Raw genomic sequence first — 14,513 nt, forward strand, 5'->3', positions numbered from 1 at the left:
CATTAAGTAGAAGGGGTTAAAAACGGGGTATTGGAGACTTCTAACGATAACTAAAAATAATGATAAAGATATTTAGTCTCATATTGATTAAGGAATAAAGAAATCAATAACTTATAAATCTATCGAATTATTATTATCCTCAATAGTAATTATCTAAAGCGGATAATTTCTCGTGAGTCTATATGTACTAATGAGAGCTCTGAGTCTTTGGCTCCCTTACCGGAGAAAGCATTGATAATGACATATAATTTAGTAGGGGAGCTAAGAACTTATAAACCCTTTAAAATATTTTTTTTAGATTTTATGAGTTTTGAAATGATAAAAATGATGATTCGTCACGAGGTTACATGCCGATCCAAAAGATATATTGGGTGGACTTATATGTAATTGAGGAGTTGGAGGGTAGGTTGTGTCGAAGGAGTTTTTTGGAGCAAGACAAGTGCTCTTGAATGTTAAAGAGACAGTGACGAAGCTGAAATCGTTGGTGGATTTCATGACGGCAAGCGCAGCGACCGCTCATCTTGATTCGTCTTGTAGAATCAATAAAGCAGGTTGCCGCGATCAATACACGCTCCCACTTCTGGCGATTCCTCTTCACCACTCTCTCCTCGTTAGTTCTTGTTGCCTGAGAAGAGTAGTCATGGTCACCTCTCCTTCTCTCTTTTGGTTGCTCCTCCCCCGTCACAACTCGGCCAGCATGGAATACGAGAATAGGGTTAGTGATGAGGGTAATAATAATGATGGGACACGAACTGACGTCACCTGCTCCCAGGTGACGTCTCCTAGGTCACGCAGATCGAGGAGTTGCGGGGGTTGCGTGTCTCGATCTGACCTAACAACGTCTGGTCGAAGCAGACCAAAACGCCGATCGAGGTGATGGGGATAAAAAGAGGAATAACCTTTGTATAGGAACAAATACTAGAAGACCAAAATACGCAGCGGAATAAAATGGAAACACAATCAAACAGAACACCAAGATATACGTGGAAAACCCCTTCAATGTGAAGGGTAAAAACCACGGGGCAAACTAGAGATAATCCACTATGAGAATAATGAATATACAAATCTCAATTTCTTGCCCAAAACCCTAGCAACAACCACAAGAGAATAACTGGGATACAAGGATCACGTCACTGCCCACAATATCTAAAACCTCCCCAAGTAATCACAGCAAGAGTCTACTGTAGATTTGATCTAACCTGAGATGAGAACACTGCTAGATGATTGTGAACAATCTCTCTGCGTTGTCCTTGTCTTCTTCCCTTTCTTTCTCTTCCTTTTCTGCCTTGATCTCCTTCTTCTCTTTGGAATCCCGTGACCTCAAAGATCTGCCTCGTTGCTGCCATTTTATAGCCTTAATCTGCCTCTAAAACGCAGCCACCACACCCCCCTAATCTTAATTAGGGTTAGGTTAAGAGAGGGTGTGGGCTGTGGGCTGATAAAGCCCACATGGGCTGAATATGGGCCATCAGCCCAACAACCTCCCCCTTCAGCCCATAAGGGAGGCTGTCCCATGACTCCTCAATGTGAAGCCATGCCGACCAACTGTCGGCATATCTCCTGTCTTTCTTTTGGTAAGGTCTTCGTCAACATGTCTGCTCCGTTGTCATCTGTATGAATTTTCTGAAGCTGCAACTGCTTCTCTTCAAATACATTTCGAATCCAGTGGTATCTGACATCTATATGCTTTGACTTGGAATGAAACATTGGGTTCTTACACAAATGGATGGCACTCTGGCTGTCACAATGCACCACATAATTTTTCTGTTTCAGCCCCAATTCTTGTAAGAATTCTTTCATCCATAACATTTCTTTGCATACCTCTGTAGCAGCAATATATTCTGCTTCTGTGGTGGAGAGAGCAATACACCTTTGTAACCTGGATTGCCATGACACAGCTCCTCCTGCAAAAGTAAGTACATAACCTGAAGTAGACTTCCTCGTATCTATATCTCTGGCCATATCTGCATCTGTGTAACCTGTCAACACAGGTGGTCTACCTCCAAAGCTTAAACAAACCTTAGAGCTCCCTCTGAGATATCTAAAAATCCACTTCACCGCTGCCCAGTGCTCTTTGCCTGGATTTGCAAGAAATCTGCTAGTAACACTCACTACATATGCGATGTCTGGCCTCGTACATACCATTGCATACATTAAACTTCCAACTGCTGAAGCATAAGGAACCTTTTGCATTTTCTCCTTCTCCTCATCACTTGACGGACTCTGTTCTGAGCACAACTTGAAGTGACCTGCAAGAGGAGAACCAACTGGCTTAGCATTGCTCATACTGAATCTTTCCAATACCTTCTCGATGTATTTCTCCTGTGACAACCAAATCTTCTTATTTTTCCTATCACGAGAAATCTACATGCCTAGTATTTGCTTTGCTAGCCCCATGTCCTTCATTGCAAAAGACTCACTCATTTCCTTCTTCAACCTGTCAATTTTAGACATATCTTTCCCAAGAATAAGCATGTCATCAACATAAAGTAAGAGAATAATAAAATCCTCACCAAACCATTTGATGTACACACAATGATCTGAAGCCGTTCTTTTGTATCCATTTTCTGTCATAAATGAATCAAACTTTCTGTACCACTGTCTTGGAGCTTGCTTTAGCCCATACAAGCTCTTCTTCAACTTGCAGACAAAATTATCTTTACCTTTGACTTTGAAGCCTTCTGGTTGCTCCATATAAATTTTCTCCTCCAAATCACCATGAAGGAAAGCTGTCTTCACATCTAACTGCTCAACCTCCAAGTCCTGGCTAGCAGCAATACCAAGAGCAACACGAATAGAAGACATTTTAACAACAAGAGAAAATATCTCTTCAAAGTCAATACCTTTCTTTTGACCAAAGCCTTTCACAACCAATCTAGCTTTGTACTTTGGTTGAGAACAATATTCTTGAGTCTTCAACCTAAAAACCCACTTGTTCTTCAAGGCCTTCATTCCATTTGGTAGCAGCACCAAATCATAAGTGTGGTTCTTCTGAAAAGCATCCATCTCTTCCTGCATAGCAGCTAACCACTTCTCTTTCTGCTCACTCTCAACTGCTTCCTAGTAACTCTCTGGTTCACCTGCATCAGTAAGCATCACATACTCATCTGTAGAGTATCTTCTGGAAGGTTGACGTTGTCTAGAAGATCTTCTCAACTGAGGTTCTGCGGGAACTTGCTCTCCTACTTCTTCTTGCTCAACATGTCCTACAGGTAGATCAATATCAGGTTCTACACCATCTTCCTGCATATCTCCCCCATCACCCTGATATACTGGAGGAGTAACTGGGTCACAATCTGCTAATCCTTCTGCAGAAGTCTTGGCTAGTGCCTTCTTCTTCAAATCCTCAAAGGTTTGATCCTCAAAGAAGATCACATCTCTGCTCCTGAACATCTTCTGCTTTTCTGGATCCCAAAGCCTGTAACCAAACTGATCATGTGAGTAACCAAGAAAAATACATTCTTTAGACTTACCATCCAGCTTGGACCTCTCATTATCTGGAACATGTGCAAATGCACGACAACCAAACACTTTCAAATGCCTGTAGGAAACATCTTTCCCTGACCATACATGCTCTGCAACATCACCATCTAGGGTTGTACATGGTGATAAGTTGATCACATCAACTACAGTCCTCAAAGCCTCATCCCAAAACCTTTTGGGTAGCTTGGCCTGTGAAAGCATACATCTGATCTTTTCCATGATGGTGCGGTTCATCCTCTCTGCAATTGCATTATGCTGAGGTGTACCAGGAACTGTCATCTCATGTTGGATTCCATGTGACCTGCAATAGTCATTAAACAATCCTGTATACTCACCACCATTATCTGATCTTATGCATTTCAATTTCCTTTCTGTCTCCCTTTCAACCCTGGCATGAAACTCTTTAAAGACATTAATAACCTGATCTTTGGTCTTCAAAGCATAGGCCCAAACTTTCCTAGAAAAATCATCTATAAAAGTGACAAAATAAAGTGCACCACTTATACCAAGAACATCAACAGATCCACCAGGAGTTTTTGTCCTCAAAGGACCACATACATCTGTATAAACACGGTCTAAGGCATGCATTTTTCTAGACAAAGCAGCACTAGCAAATGAAACTCTATGTTGTTTACCAGCTAAACAATCAATACAAGGGTTCAGATGTATACCTCTGAGATCTGGTAATACCTCTCTCTTGGAAAGAGTTTGCAGCCCCTTCTCGCTCATGTGTCCCAATCGCCTATGCCACAACTCCATACTGAAGTCTTTCTCTGTAGCATTTAACTGCTCACCATAAGCTTTAGCCTGCAACCTGTACAAAGTATGACATTTCTTTCCATTAGCTATAACAAGAGAACCCTTACTGAGTTTCCATTGCCCTCTGTGAAATCTGCTTTCATAGTCTTCATCATCTAGTCTTCCAACTGAAATTAAATTCAGCCTCAAGTCAACCACATGTCTCACATCCTTAAGTACCAACTTGCAGCCAAGGTTGGTCTTTAAATGGATATCACCCATGCCAATGATGTCTGCTGTGTCATAGTTGCCCATCTTGACAACACCAAAGTTTCCAGACCTGTATGTAGCAAAAAACTCCCTCCGAGGTGTAGCATGATAAGAAGCACCTGTGTCAATCACCCACTCAAGATCCTGACACACACAAGAAAAAATATCATCAAAAGGAGACAAAATCAAATAATCACCACCCTGCACTGTAGCTGTAGTATTATCCTTTGATTCTGTAGACTCCACTTCTTTTCCCTTTTTCTTGTTCTTCTTAGGTTGCTTACATTGGTTCTTGTAATGTCCTTTCTCACCACAGTTATAGCAAACAATATCTTTTCTTGATCTTGACTTGCTCCTACCCATACGTGAACTGCTTCTGAACTTTGACCTTCCTCTGTTCTTTGAGATAAGTGACTGTGAATCATTCTGAGATGTTGCTGAACTCTTTCTTCTCAACTCCTCATTCAACAAACTGCTTGTTACTTGACTCATAGTGACAATACCATCTGGCGCAGAATTACTGAGGGAAACCACCAGTGTCTCCCAACTTTCTGGTAATGAACTGAGAAGTAACAATGCCTGCAACTCATCATCAAGAGACATTTTCATAGAGGATAACTGGTTAGTAATACTCTGCATTTCATTCAAATGCTCAGCAATAGAAGCACCCTCTCTATATTTTAGGTTCACAAGTTTTCTGATCAAAAAAGCTTTGTTGCCAGCTGTTTTTCTCTCATAGAGACTTTCCAATTTTTTCCAAAGAGAATATGCAGAAATTTCAGTAGAAACATGGTGAAAGACACTATCATCAAGCCACTGTCTAATAAACCCAATTGTTTTTCGATCTAACCTCTTCCACTCATCATCTGTCATAGTTGTAGGTTTTGCACTATCCCCCTGCAAAGGTCCATACAAATCTTTGCAATACAAGAGATCTTCCATTCTTGGTTTCCATATCATCCAATTATTTCCATTTAAACTAATCATGCGAGAAATATTACTGGCCTCCATGTTCAAATACAAAAAATTAAATCACCAAAACCCCGCTCTGATACCAGTTGATGGGGATAAAAAGAGGAATAACCTTTGTATAGGAACAAATACTAGAAGACCAAAATACGCAGCGGAATAAAATGGAAACACAATCAAACAGAACACCAAGATATACGTGGAAAACCCCTTCAATGTGAAGGGTAAAAACCACGAGGCAAACTAGAGATAATCCACTATGAGAATAATGAATATACAAATCTCAATTTCTTGCCCAAAACCCTAGCAACAACCACAAGAGAATAACTGGGATACAAGGATCACGTCACTGCCCACAATATCTAAAACCTCCCCAAGTAATCACAGCAAGAGTCTACTGTAGATTTGATCTAACCTGAGATGAGAACACTGCTAGATGATTGTGAACAGTCTATCTGCGTTGTCCTTGTCTTCTTCCCTTTCTTTCTCTTCCTTTTCTGCCTTGATCTCCTTCTTCTCTTTGGAATCCCGTGACCTCAAAGATCTGCCTCGTTGCTGCCATTTTATAGCCTTAATCTGCCTCTAAAACGCAGCCACCACACCCCCCTAATCTTAATTAGGGTTAGGTTAAGAGAGGGTGTGGGCTGTGGGCTGATAAAGCCCACATGGGCTGAATATGGGCCATCAGCCCAACACGAGGCACGTCGCTATCCTGTAGGAGCCCGATCCTTCATGCAACGCCAATGCCGGTGTCAGACGTTATCCAAAGTATGACCATGCTCCCTGCAAGCGAGCACATCAGGAAACGATGACCTTCCCTATAAAAGCCCTCGTGTTCGGAACGAAGAGGAGGGATCAAATAAGGAAAACCCCCTGAGATTATCGACTGACTTGATCGTTGGAGGGGTTGGGCCAAGCTCTCCCGACCCGACCTGTGTGTAGGGACGAAGACAGAGTGCCTCCCACCGAACGCCCTGGCGAGGGGTCCCCTCCCGAAGAAAATAGTGACCCCGTCGCGATCGGACCACCACGATCGACTACCTCGGTAGTCTCAAGGGTCGTTCAGAAAGATCTCCAATCATTCAGATCCGAACCCAACCGTATTGGCCCCGAGGCCACGGCGTAAAGATGTTGACACTAACAGTTAAAATCACTACTGATAGGGATGAAAGTGGCAGTCAACCTCAGGACAATGTCAGCTGCTCCAGATGACGTCACACACCTTGGAATTGATCAGAACACTGATCGAGGCACATTAATATCCTGCAAAAGCCAAGTCCAACACGCTACGCCATGACTACTGTCAGCCTGCCCCCTGCAAGCGGGCAGCTCAGGGAACAGTAGGCTTCCCTATAAATGCCCTTGCATTCTGAACGAAAAGAAGGAGGACACACTCAACACACCACACGGAGGTTTCTCCTCCTCCTCCTAAACCCCCTCCACATCTTTCGCTAACTTGATCGTCGGAGGGGTCGGGCCGAGCTCCCGGCCCGACCTGTGTGCAGGTGCGAGACGGTGTCGCCTCTTCCCGGCGCTGCGGCGGAGCTTCTTCCTGACCCGACCTCCCGACCCGAACCACCGAGCTCGGCCGCCGGGAGACCCCGAGGAGCGCCCCCACGGAGATCACCGCCATTCGGACCCCGAACCAAGCCGCGACGGCCCCGAGGCCACGGCTGAACAGTTACTGACTGTAACATTTTGGCGCTAGAAGGAGGGCCCGAAATGACGGTACGTTAGCTTTCTCCTTGGTTGCTCCACTACAGCCGACCTACACCAGCAGCAGCGACTTCTGGGGTCGGTCTCGGCTTCTCGGCCCCACGCGCGCGGCCAGCCCGCGCGCCTCACGCGCGGCCAACCCGCGCACCTCACGCGCGGCCAAACCGCCCGCGTCCCACGCGCGCGGCCAGCCCGACCACGCCGCGCGTCTCGGCCACTCGGCCCCACGCGCGCGGCCAGCCCGCACGCCTCGGCCCCTCGATCCCACGCGCGCGACCAGCCCGCCTGGGCCTTCCTCCTCAGTCGCGTAATGCCCGAGGCGCCCAGCGCGGCCAGCCCGCCTGGGCCTTCCTCCTCGGTCGCGTAATGCCCGAGGCGCCCCAGCGCGGCCAGCCCGCCTGTGTCTTCCTCCTCGGTCGCGTAATGCCCGAGGCGCCCCAGCGCGGCCAGCCCGCCTGGGCCTTCCTTCTCGGTCGCGTAATACCCGATGCGCCCCAGCGCGGTCAGCCCGCCTGAGCCTTCCTCCTCGGTCGCGTAATGCCCGAGGCGCCTCAGCGCGGCCAGCCCGCTTGGGCCTTCCTCCTCGGTCGCGTAATGCCCGAGGCGCCCCAACGCGGCCAGCCCGCCTGGGCCTTCCTCCTCGATCGCGTAATGCCCGAGGCGCCCCAGCGCGGCCAGCCCGCCTGGGCCTTCCTCCTCGATCGCGTAATGCCCGAGGCGCCCCAGCGCGGCCAGCCCGCCTGGGCCTTTCTCCTCGGTCGCGTAATGCCCGAGGCGCCCCAGCGCGGCCAGCCCGCCTGGGTCTTCCTCCTCGGTCGCGTAATGCCCGATGCCCGAGGCGCCCCAGCGCGGCCGGCCCGCCTGGGTCTCCCTCCTCAGCCGCACAACGCCCGAGACACACCAGTACAGTTGGCACACCCGAAACCCCATCAAGGTAAAACGAACTGGACCGCCTGCCGCTTGAGACCGCCTCGACACTAAGAGACGCAGCCATGCCTCGAGCTCCCTTCCCCCGTCCCAACCGACGCATGGCTCCTTTTCGGGGGGAAATATGAAAGGGAAAATAACGGCCGGATGACGCGCCGTGACGACAGCCCCCGGAAAAGCAACAACGCTGACTAGACCCGCCCAGACAACTCCCGCTGTTGAACGGTGACCTCCGACCCCGCATGGTTGACCACGACAAGGCAGGACAATGACCTGCCCCCCGCCCATACCCTGCTACGAACCGCTCCTCCACGCGACCCCAGCAGCCGCGTCAGACGCCATCAGAGGTACCCCCTCACTCCAGCAGGCGGTCAAGTCAGGTAATGCTAACCTCCTCTATAAATACCCCTAAGTCCTAAACAAAAAGGGGAACTCTCTCAACACACTCAATACTCGGAGGTTTCTCCTCCTCCAAAACCCCCTCCACATCTTTCGCTGACTTGATCGTCGGAGGGGTCGGGTCGAGCACCCCGACCCGACCTTGGTGCAGGTGCGAAGCCTTCGGAGACTCAGCGGGCCCGAGGAGCTCCCCCATCCTTTGACCACCACCTTCCGGACCCGAACCAAGCCGCGACGACCTCAGGGCCACGGCGCGGGGGCCATTACGCCGTGGTGTTTTTGGGCGAGTGCCGTTACGCCAACATACCCCCGAAGCCGAAGGTCCCCGTCGGACGCGCAGGCGAGGAGTTCCTTCCCGGAGGAGACTGTCGAGCCCCCCTTAGGGCGGCCTCTCGGCCCGAGCCACGTCCCTCGGCCATAGACTGCCCGAGTCCATCGCAGCGCGGCCTGCTCGCTTGAGTCGTGATCCTCGGCCTTTGCCATATTCCTCGGTCGCATAATGCCCGAGACCACCTCCTCGGTCGCGTAATGCCCGAGGCCACCACCTCGGTCGCGTAATGCCCGAGGCCTCCTCGGTCGTGTAATGCCCGAGGCCACCACCTCGGTCGCATAATGCCCGAGGCCGCCATCTCGGCTGCGTAATGCCCGAGACAACCTCCTCGGCCGCGTAATGCCCGAGGCCACCACCTCGGTCGCGTAATGCCCGAGGCCACCACCTCGGTCGCATAATGCCCGAGACCACCTCCTCGGTCGCGTAATGCCCGAGGCCGAGCCGCGGGCGTGGGTCCGAGGGGCCGAGCGTCTCGGCCACTCGGCCTCATGCGCAGCCAACACGCTGACTCGCTGCCTCAGCCACTCGGCCTCATGCGTAGCCAACACGCTGCCTCACTGGAGGCGTCCGAGCCGCGGGTGTGGGTCCGAGGGGCCGAGCGTCTCGGCCACTCGGCCTCATGCGCAGCCAACACGCTGCCTCGCTGCCTCGGCCACTCGGCCTCATGCGTAGCCAACAGGCTGCCTCGCTGGAGGCGTCCGAGCCGCGGGCGTGGGTCCGAGGGGCTGAGCGTCTCGGCCACTCGGCCTCATGCGCAGCCAACACGCTGCCTCGCTGCCTCGGCCACTCGGCCTCATGCGTAGCCAACACGCAGGCCGCGCAGGCGTGGTCTCGGGTGGCGTAAAGCCGGAGAGCCGAGGAGCACGACGCAGGTGGGCAGGCCGCGCAGGCGTGGTCTCGGGTGGTGTAAAGCCGGAGAGCCGAGTAGCACGACGCAGGCGGGCAGGCCGCGCAGGCGTGGGGCCGAGCCGCGGGCCCCACCTCCTCACGCGTGGGGCCGAGCCGCGGGCGTGGGTCCGAGGGGCCGAGCGTCTCGGCCACTCGGCCTCATGCGCAGCCAACACGCTGCCTCGCTGCCTCGGCCACTCGGCCTCATGCGTAGCCAACACGCAGGCCGCGCAGGCGTGGTTTCGGGTGGCGTAATGCCGGAGAGCCGAGGAGCACGACGCAGACGGGCAGGCCGCGCAGGCGTGGTCTCGGGTGGCGTAAAGCCGGAGAGCCGAGTAGCACGACGCAAGCGGGCAGGCCGCGCAGGAGTGGTCTCGGGTGGCGTAAAGCCGGAGAGCCGAGGAGCACGACGCAGGCGGGCAAGCTGCGCATGCGTGGTCTCGGGTGGCGTAGTGCCGGAGAGCCGAGGCATTCGACGCAGGCAGGCTGCGACCGACGGGTGTAACCCAGGTGGATATGGTCGAGGAGTTCGGTGCGGGCCGGCTGATCGCGCGCGTGGGACCGAGGGGTCGAGGCGCTTGTGGCCGAGCCACGCGCATGACCGAGTAGCCGAGACGCGCGGGCTGGTCGCGCGCGTGGGACCGAGGAGCCGAGGCGCGCGTGGGGCCGAGTGGCAGAGACGCTCGGCGCGGTCGGGCTGGCCGCGCGCATGGAACGCGGGCGATTTAGCCGCGCGCGTGGGATGCGGGCGGTTTGGCCGCGCGTGAGGCGCGCGGGTTGGCCGCGCGCGTGGGGCCGAGGGGTCGAGGCGCTTGTGGCCGAGCCACGCACGTGACCGAGTAGCCGAGACGCGCGGGCCGGTCGCGCGCGTCGGACCGAGGAGCCGAGGCGCGCGGGATGGCCGCGCGCGTGGGGCTGAGTGGCCGAGACGCTCGGCGCGGTCGGGCTGGCCGCGCGCATGGGACGCGGGCGGTTTGGCCGCGCGGGTTGGCCGCGCGCGTGGGGCCGAGTGGCCGAGACGCTCGGCGCGGTCGGGCTGGCCGCGCGCATGGGACGCGGGCGGTTTGGCCGCGCGCGTGGGACGCGGGCGGTTTGGCCGCGCGTGAGGCGCGCGGGTTGGCCGCGCGCGTGGGGCCAAGGGGTCGAGGCGCTTGTGGCCGAGCCACGCGCGTGACCGAGTAGCCGAGACGCACGGGCTGGTCGCGCGCGTGGGACCGAGGAGCCGAGGCGCGCGGGATGGCCGCGCGCGTGGTGCCGAGTGGCCGAGACGCTCGGCGCGGTCGGGCTGGCCACGCGCATGGGACGCAGGCGGTTTGGCCGCGCGCGTGGGACGCGGGCGGTTTGGCCGCGTGCGTGGGACGCGGGCGGTTTGGCCGCGCGTGAGGCGCGCGGGTTGGCCGCGCGCGTGGGGCCGAGTGGCCGAGACGCTCGGCGCGGTCGGGCTGGCCGCGCGCATGGGACGCGGGCGGTTTGGCCGCGCGTGAGGCGTGCGGGTTGGCCTTGCGCGTGGGACCGAGGGGCCCAGGCGCGCGTGGGGCCGAGTGGCCGAGACGCCCGGCGCGGTCGGGCTGGCCGCGCGCATGGGACGCGGGCGGGTTGGCCGCGCGTGTGGGACGCGGGCGGTTTGGCCGCGCGTGAGACGCGCGCCAACCCGCGCGCCTCGGCTCCTCGGTCCCACGCGCGCGACCAGCCCGCGCGTTTCGGCTCCTCGGCCATGCGCGTGGCTCGGCCACAAGAGGCCTCGACCCCTCGGTCCCACGCGCGCGACCAGCCCGCGTGCCTGGGCCCCTCGGTCCCACGCGCGCGGCCAACCCGCGCGCCTCACGTGCGGCCAAACCTCCCGCGTCCCACGCGCGCGGCCAAACCGCCCGCGTCCCACGCGCGCGGCCAGCCCGACCGCGCCGAGCGTCTCGGCCACTCGGCCCCACGTGCGCGGCCATCCCGCGCGCCTTCGCCCCTCGGTCCCACGCGCGCGGCCAACCCGCACGCCTCACGCGCGGCCAAACCGCCCGCGTCCCACGCGCGCGGCCAAACCGCCCGCGTCCCACTCGCGTGGCCAAACCGCCCCCGTCCCATGCGCGCGGCCAGCCCGACCACGCCGAGCGTCTCGGCCACTCGGCCCCACGCGCGCGGCCAACCCGCGCGCCTCATGCGCGGCCAAATCGCCCGCGTCCCATGCGCGCGGCCAGCCCGACCGCGCCGAGCGTCTCGGCCACTCGGCCCCATGCGCGCGGCCATCCCGCGCGCCTCGGCTCCTCGGTCCCACGCGCTCGACCAGCCCGCGCGTCTCGGCTACTCGGTCACGCGCGTGGCTCGGCCACAAGCGCCTTGACCCCTCGGCCCCACGCGCGCGGCCAGCCCGACCGCGCCGAGCGTCTCGGCCACTCAGCCCCACGTGCGCGGTCATCCCGCGCGCCTCGGCTCCTCGGTCCCACGCGCGCGACCAGCCCGCGCATCTCGGCTACTCGGTCACGCGCGTGGCTCGGCCACATGCGCCCCGACCCCTCGGTCCCACGCGCGCGATCAGCCGGCCCGTACCGAACTCCTCGACCATACCCACCTGGGTTACACCCCTCGGTCGCAGCCTGCCTGCGCCGAATGCCTCGGCTCTCCGGCTTTACGCCACCCGAGACCACGCCTGCGCGGCCTGCCCGCCTGCGTCGTGCTCCTCGGCTCTCCGGCTTTACGCCACCCGAGACCACGCCTGCGCGGCCTGCCCTCCTGCGTCGTGCTACTCGGCTCTCCGGCTTTACGCCACCCGAGACCACGCCTGCGCGGCCTGCCCGCTTGCGTCGTGCTCCTCGGCTCTCCGGCTTTACGCCACCCGAGACCACGCCTGCGCGGCCTGCCCGCTTGCGTCGTGCTCCTCGGCTCTCCGGCTTTACGCCACCCGAGACCACGCCTGCGCGGCCTGCCCGCCTGCATCGTGCTCCTCGGCTCTCCGGCTTTACGCCACCCGAGACCACGCCTGCGCGGCCTGCCCGCCTGCGTCGTGCTCCTCGGCTCTCCGGCTTTACGCCACCCGAGACCACGCCTGCGCGGGCTCTTCGGCTTTACGCCACCCGAGACCACGCCTGCGCGGCCTGCCCGCCTGCGTCGTGCTCCTCGGCTCTTCGGCGTTACGCCACCCAGCTCGCCTGCGCATTGCTCCTCGGCCCTCATCGGCTCCATTTCTCCCGAGTACAACTCTGCTGGGCTTCTTGACTGAATTGCGCACCTCGGCCTCGTGCTGCTCGAGACGCGTTCGCGCGACCGACCGCTCAGATCTGCAGGAACAGCCGACTTGAAGTAAGAAGCCATGCATCGGACTCCTGCATGCAAAACCGACGCATAGCTCCTTTCGGGGGGGGGGGGGGGCATATGATATGGACAAAACTGGCAGTGTGACACGCCATCCCCCTGAGCAACACACTGCCCGAGGCTCGCCTTACCCTGCAGCAGCTCGGCCTCCCACGCAACCAAAGGTACAGTCCTGCCCTGCAGACAGCTACATCAGGTAACATCAAACCTCCTCTATAAATACCCCCGAGCCCTTGGCAAAGGGGGGGGCACACACTCAACACACGGAGGTTTCTCCTCCTCCTAAACCCTCTCCACATCTTTCACTGACTTGATCGTCGGAGGGGTCGGGCCGAGTCCCCGGCCCGACCTGTGTGCAGGTGCGAGACGATGTCGCCTCTTCCCGGCGCTGCGGCGGAGCTTCTTCCCGACCTAACCTATCGACCCGACCTCCCGACCCGAACCACCGAGCTCGGCCGCCGGGAGACCCCGAGGAGCGCCCCCAGAAAGATCCCCGTCATCCGGACCCGAACCAAGCCGCGACGGCCCCGAGGCCACGACTAAAAAAGTTACTTACCGTAACAACTACGAAGGACAAAGGAGGAGGAGGAGGAGAAAAAAATCTTGCTTTCACATAGAATCTCTAATGATTCTGTTCTGCTGCGCATGTTCTTCACAGCAAGCAGATTTACTCTCATCCATGTATGTATGCTACTCTCACAGCAAGCACTTGTTCTTCACAGCCAGCAGTCGCACTCTCAACCCAAATCGTCCCCTTCTCCCGAAACCCACGCTTCTATGCTTCCCATTTTTCCTTCCCATCAGACGTACGCATGCGACGACACGAGAGCCCATGCCAAAAATCGTGACCGTCACTCTCTCTCAAGAATTCTTTCATTTAGATCCTCTTTCACCCTCTCTAGATTTGCTTGAGAGAAATCCAGAGCACTCAATAGCATTTCTATACATCCTCTTCTCCATCAACAGTATTGCCGACAATGCAGAAGCGTTCTATCAAAGAAGTAGGCTTCAGAACAACGATACAACATATATAGAATCAAGTTGAGTGACAACTTGTTTTTTCGATTCAGAAGCTTTAGAACAATATAGTCACTGATCACAGACAGTTGACTCGCGATCTATAGATAGCTCACAGTGCATCAACTGCATTGCTGACAAGCTCTTAGCTCTCGAGAACACGTTTCTCTAGTGGGCAAAATCCAGGGCTGGCCATGAGCTTATCGATCACCAAGTGCCTTCTCTGGCACCGAGTCATCCAAGGTAGTACAGATGGATGATGAGAGTGACAGAAAGGATACTGAGAACGAGAACAGGTGCGGAAAATAGTAGGAAGAAGAGATGAGAGCTAATAGCAAAGGAGAGTGCAGAGAGGATGTGGAGGAGAAGAATGAACAAGGCGGCAATTCCGATCATGGTTGTGATGGTTTGCTCCGCAATCGTAAGCTTCACCAACCGGTGCAGTGGCTTTTGATAGTACGTGATTTCTCATGTA

The sequence above is a fragment of the Musa acuminata genome, chromosome BXJ1-10, assembly GCF_036884655.1.
Source record: "Musa acuminata AAA Group cultivar baxijiao chromosome BXJ1-10, Cavendish_Baxijiao_AAA, whole genome shotgun sequence".
In the NCBI taxonomy this organism is placed as follows: Eukaryota; Viridiplantae; Streptophyta; class Magnoliopsida; order Zingiberales; family Musaceae; genus Musa; species Musa acuminata.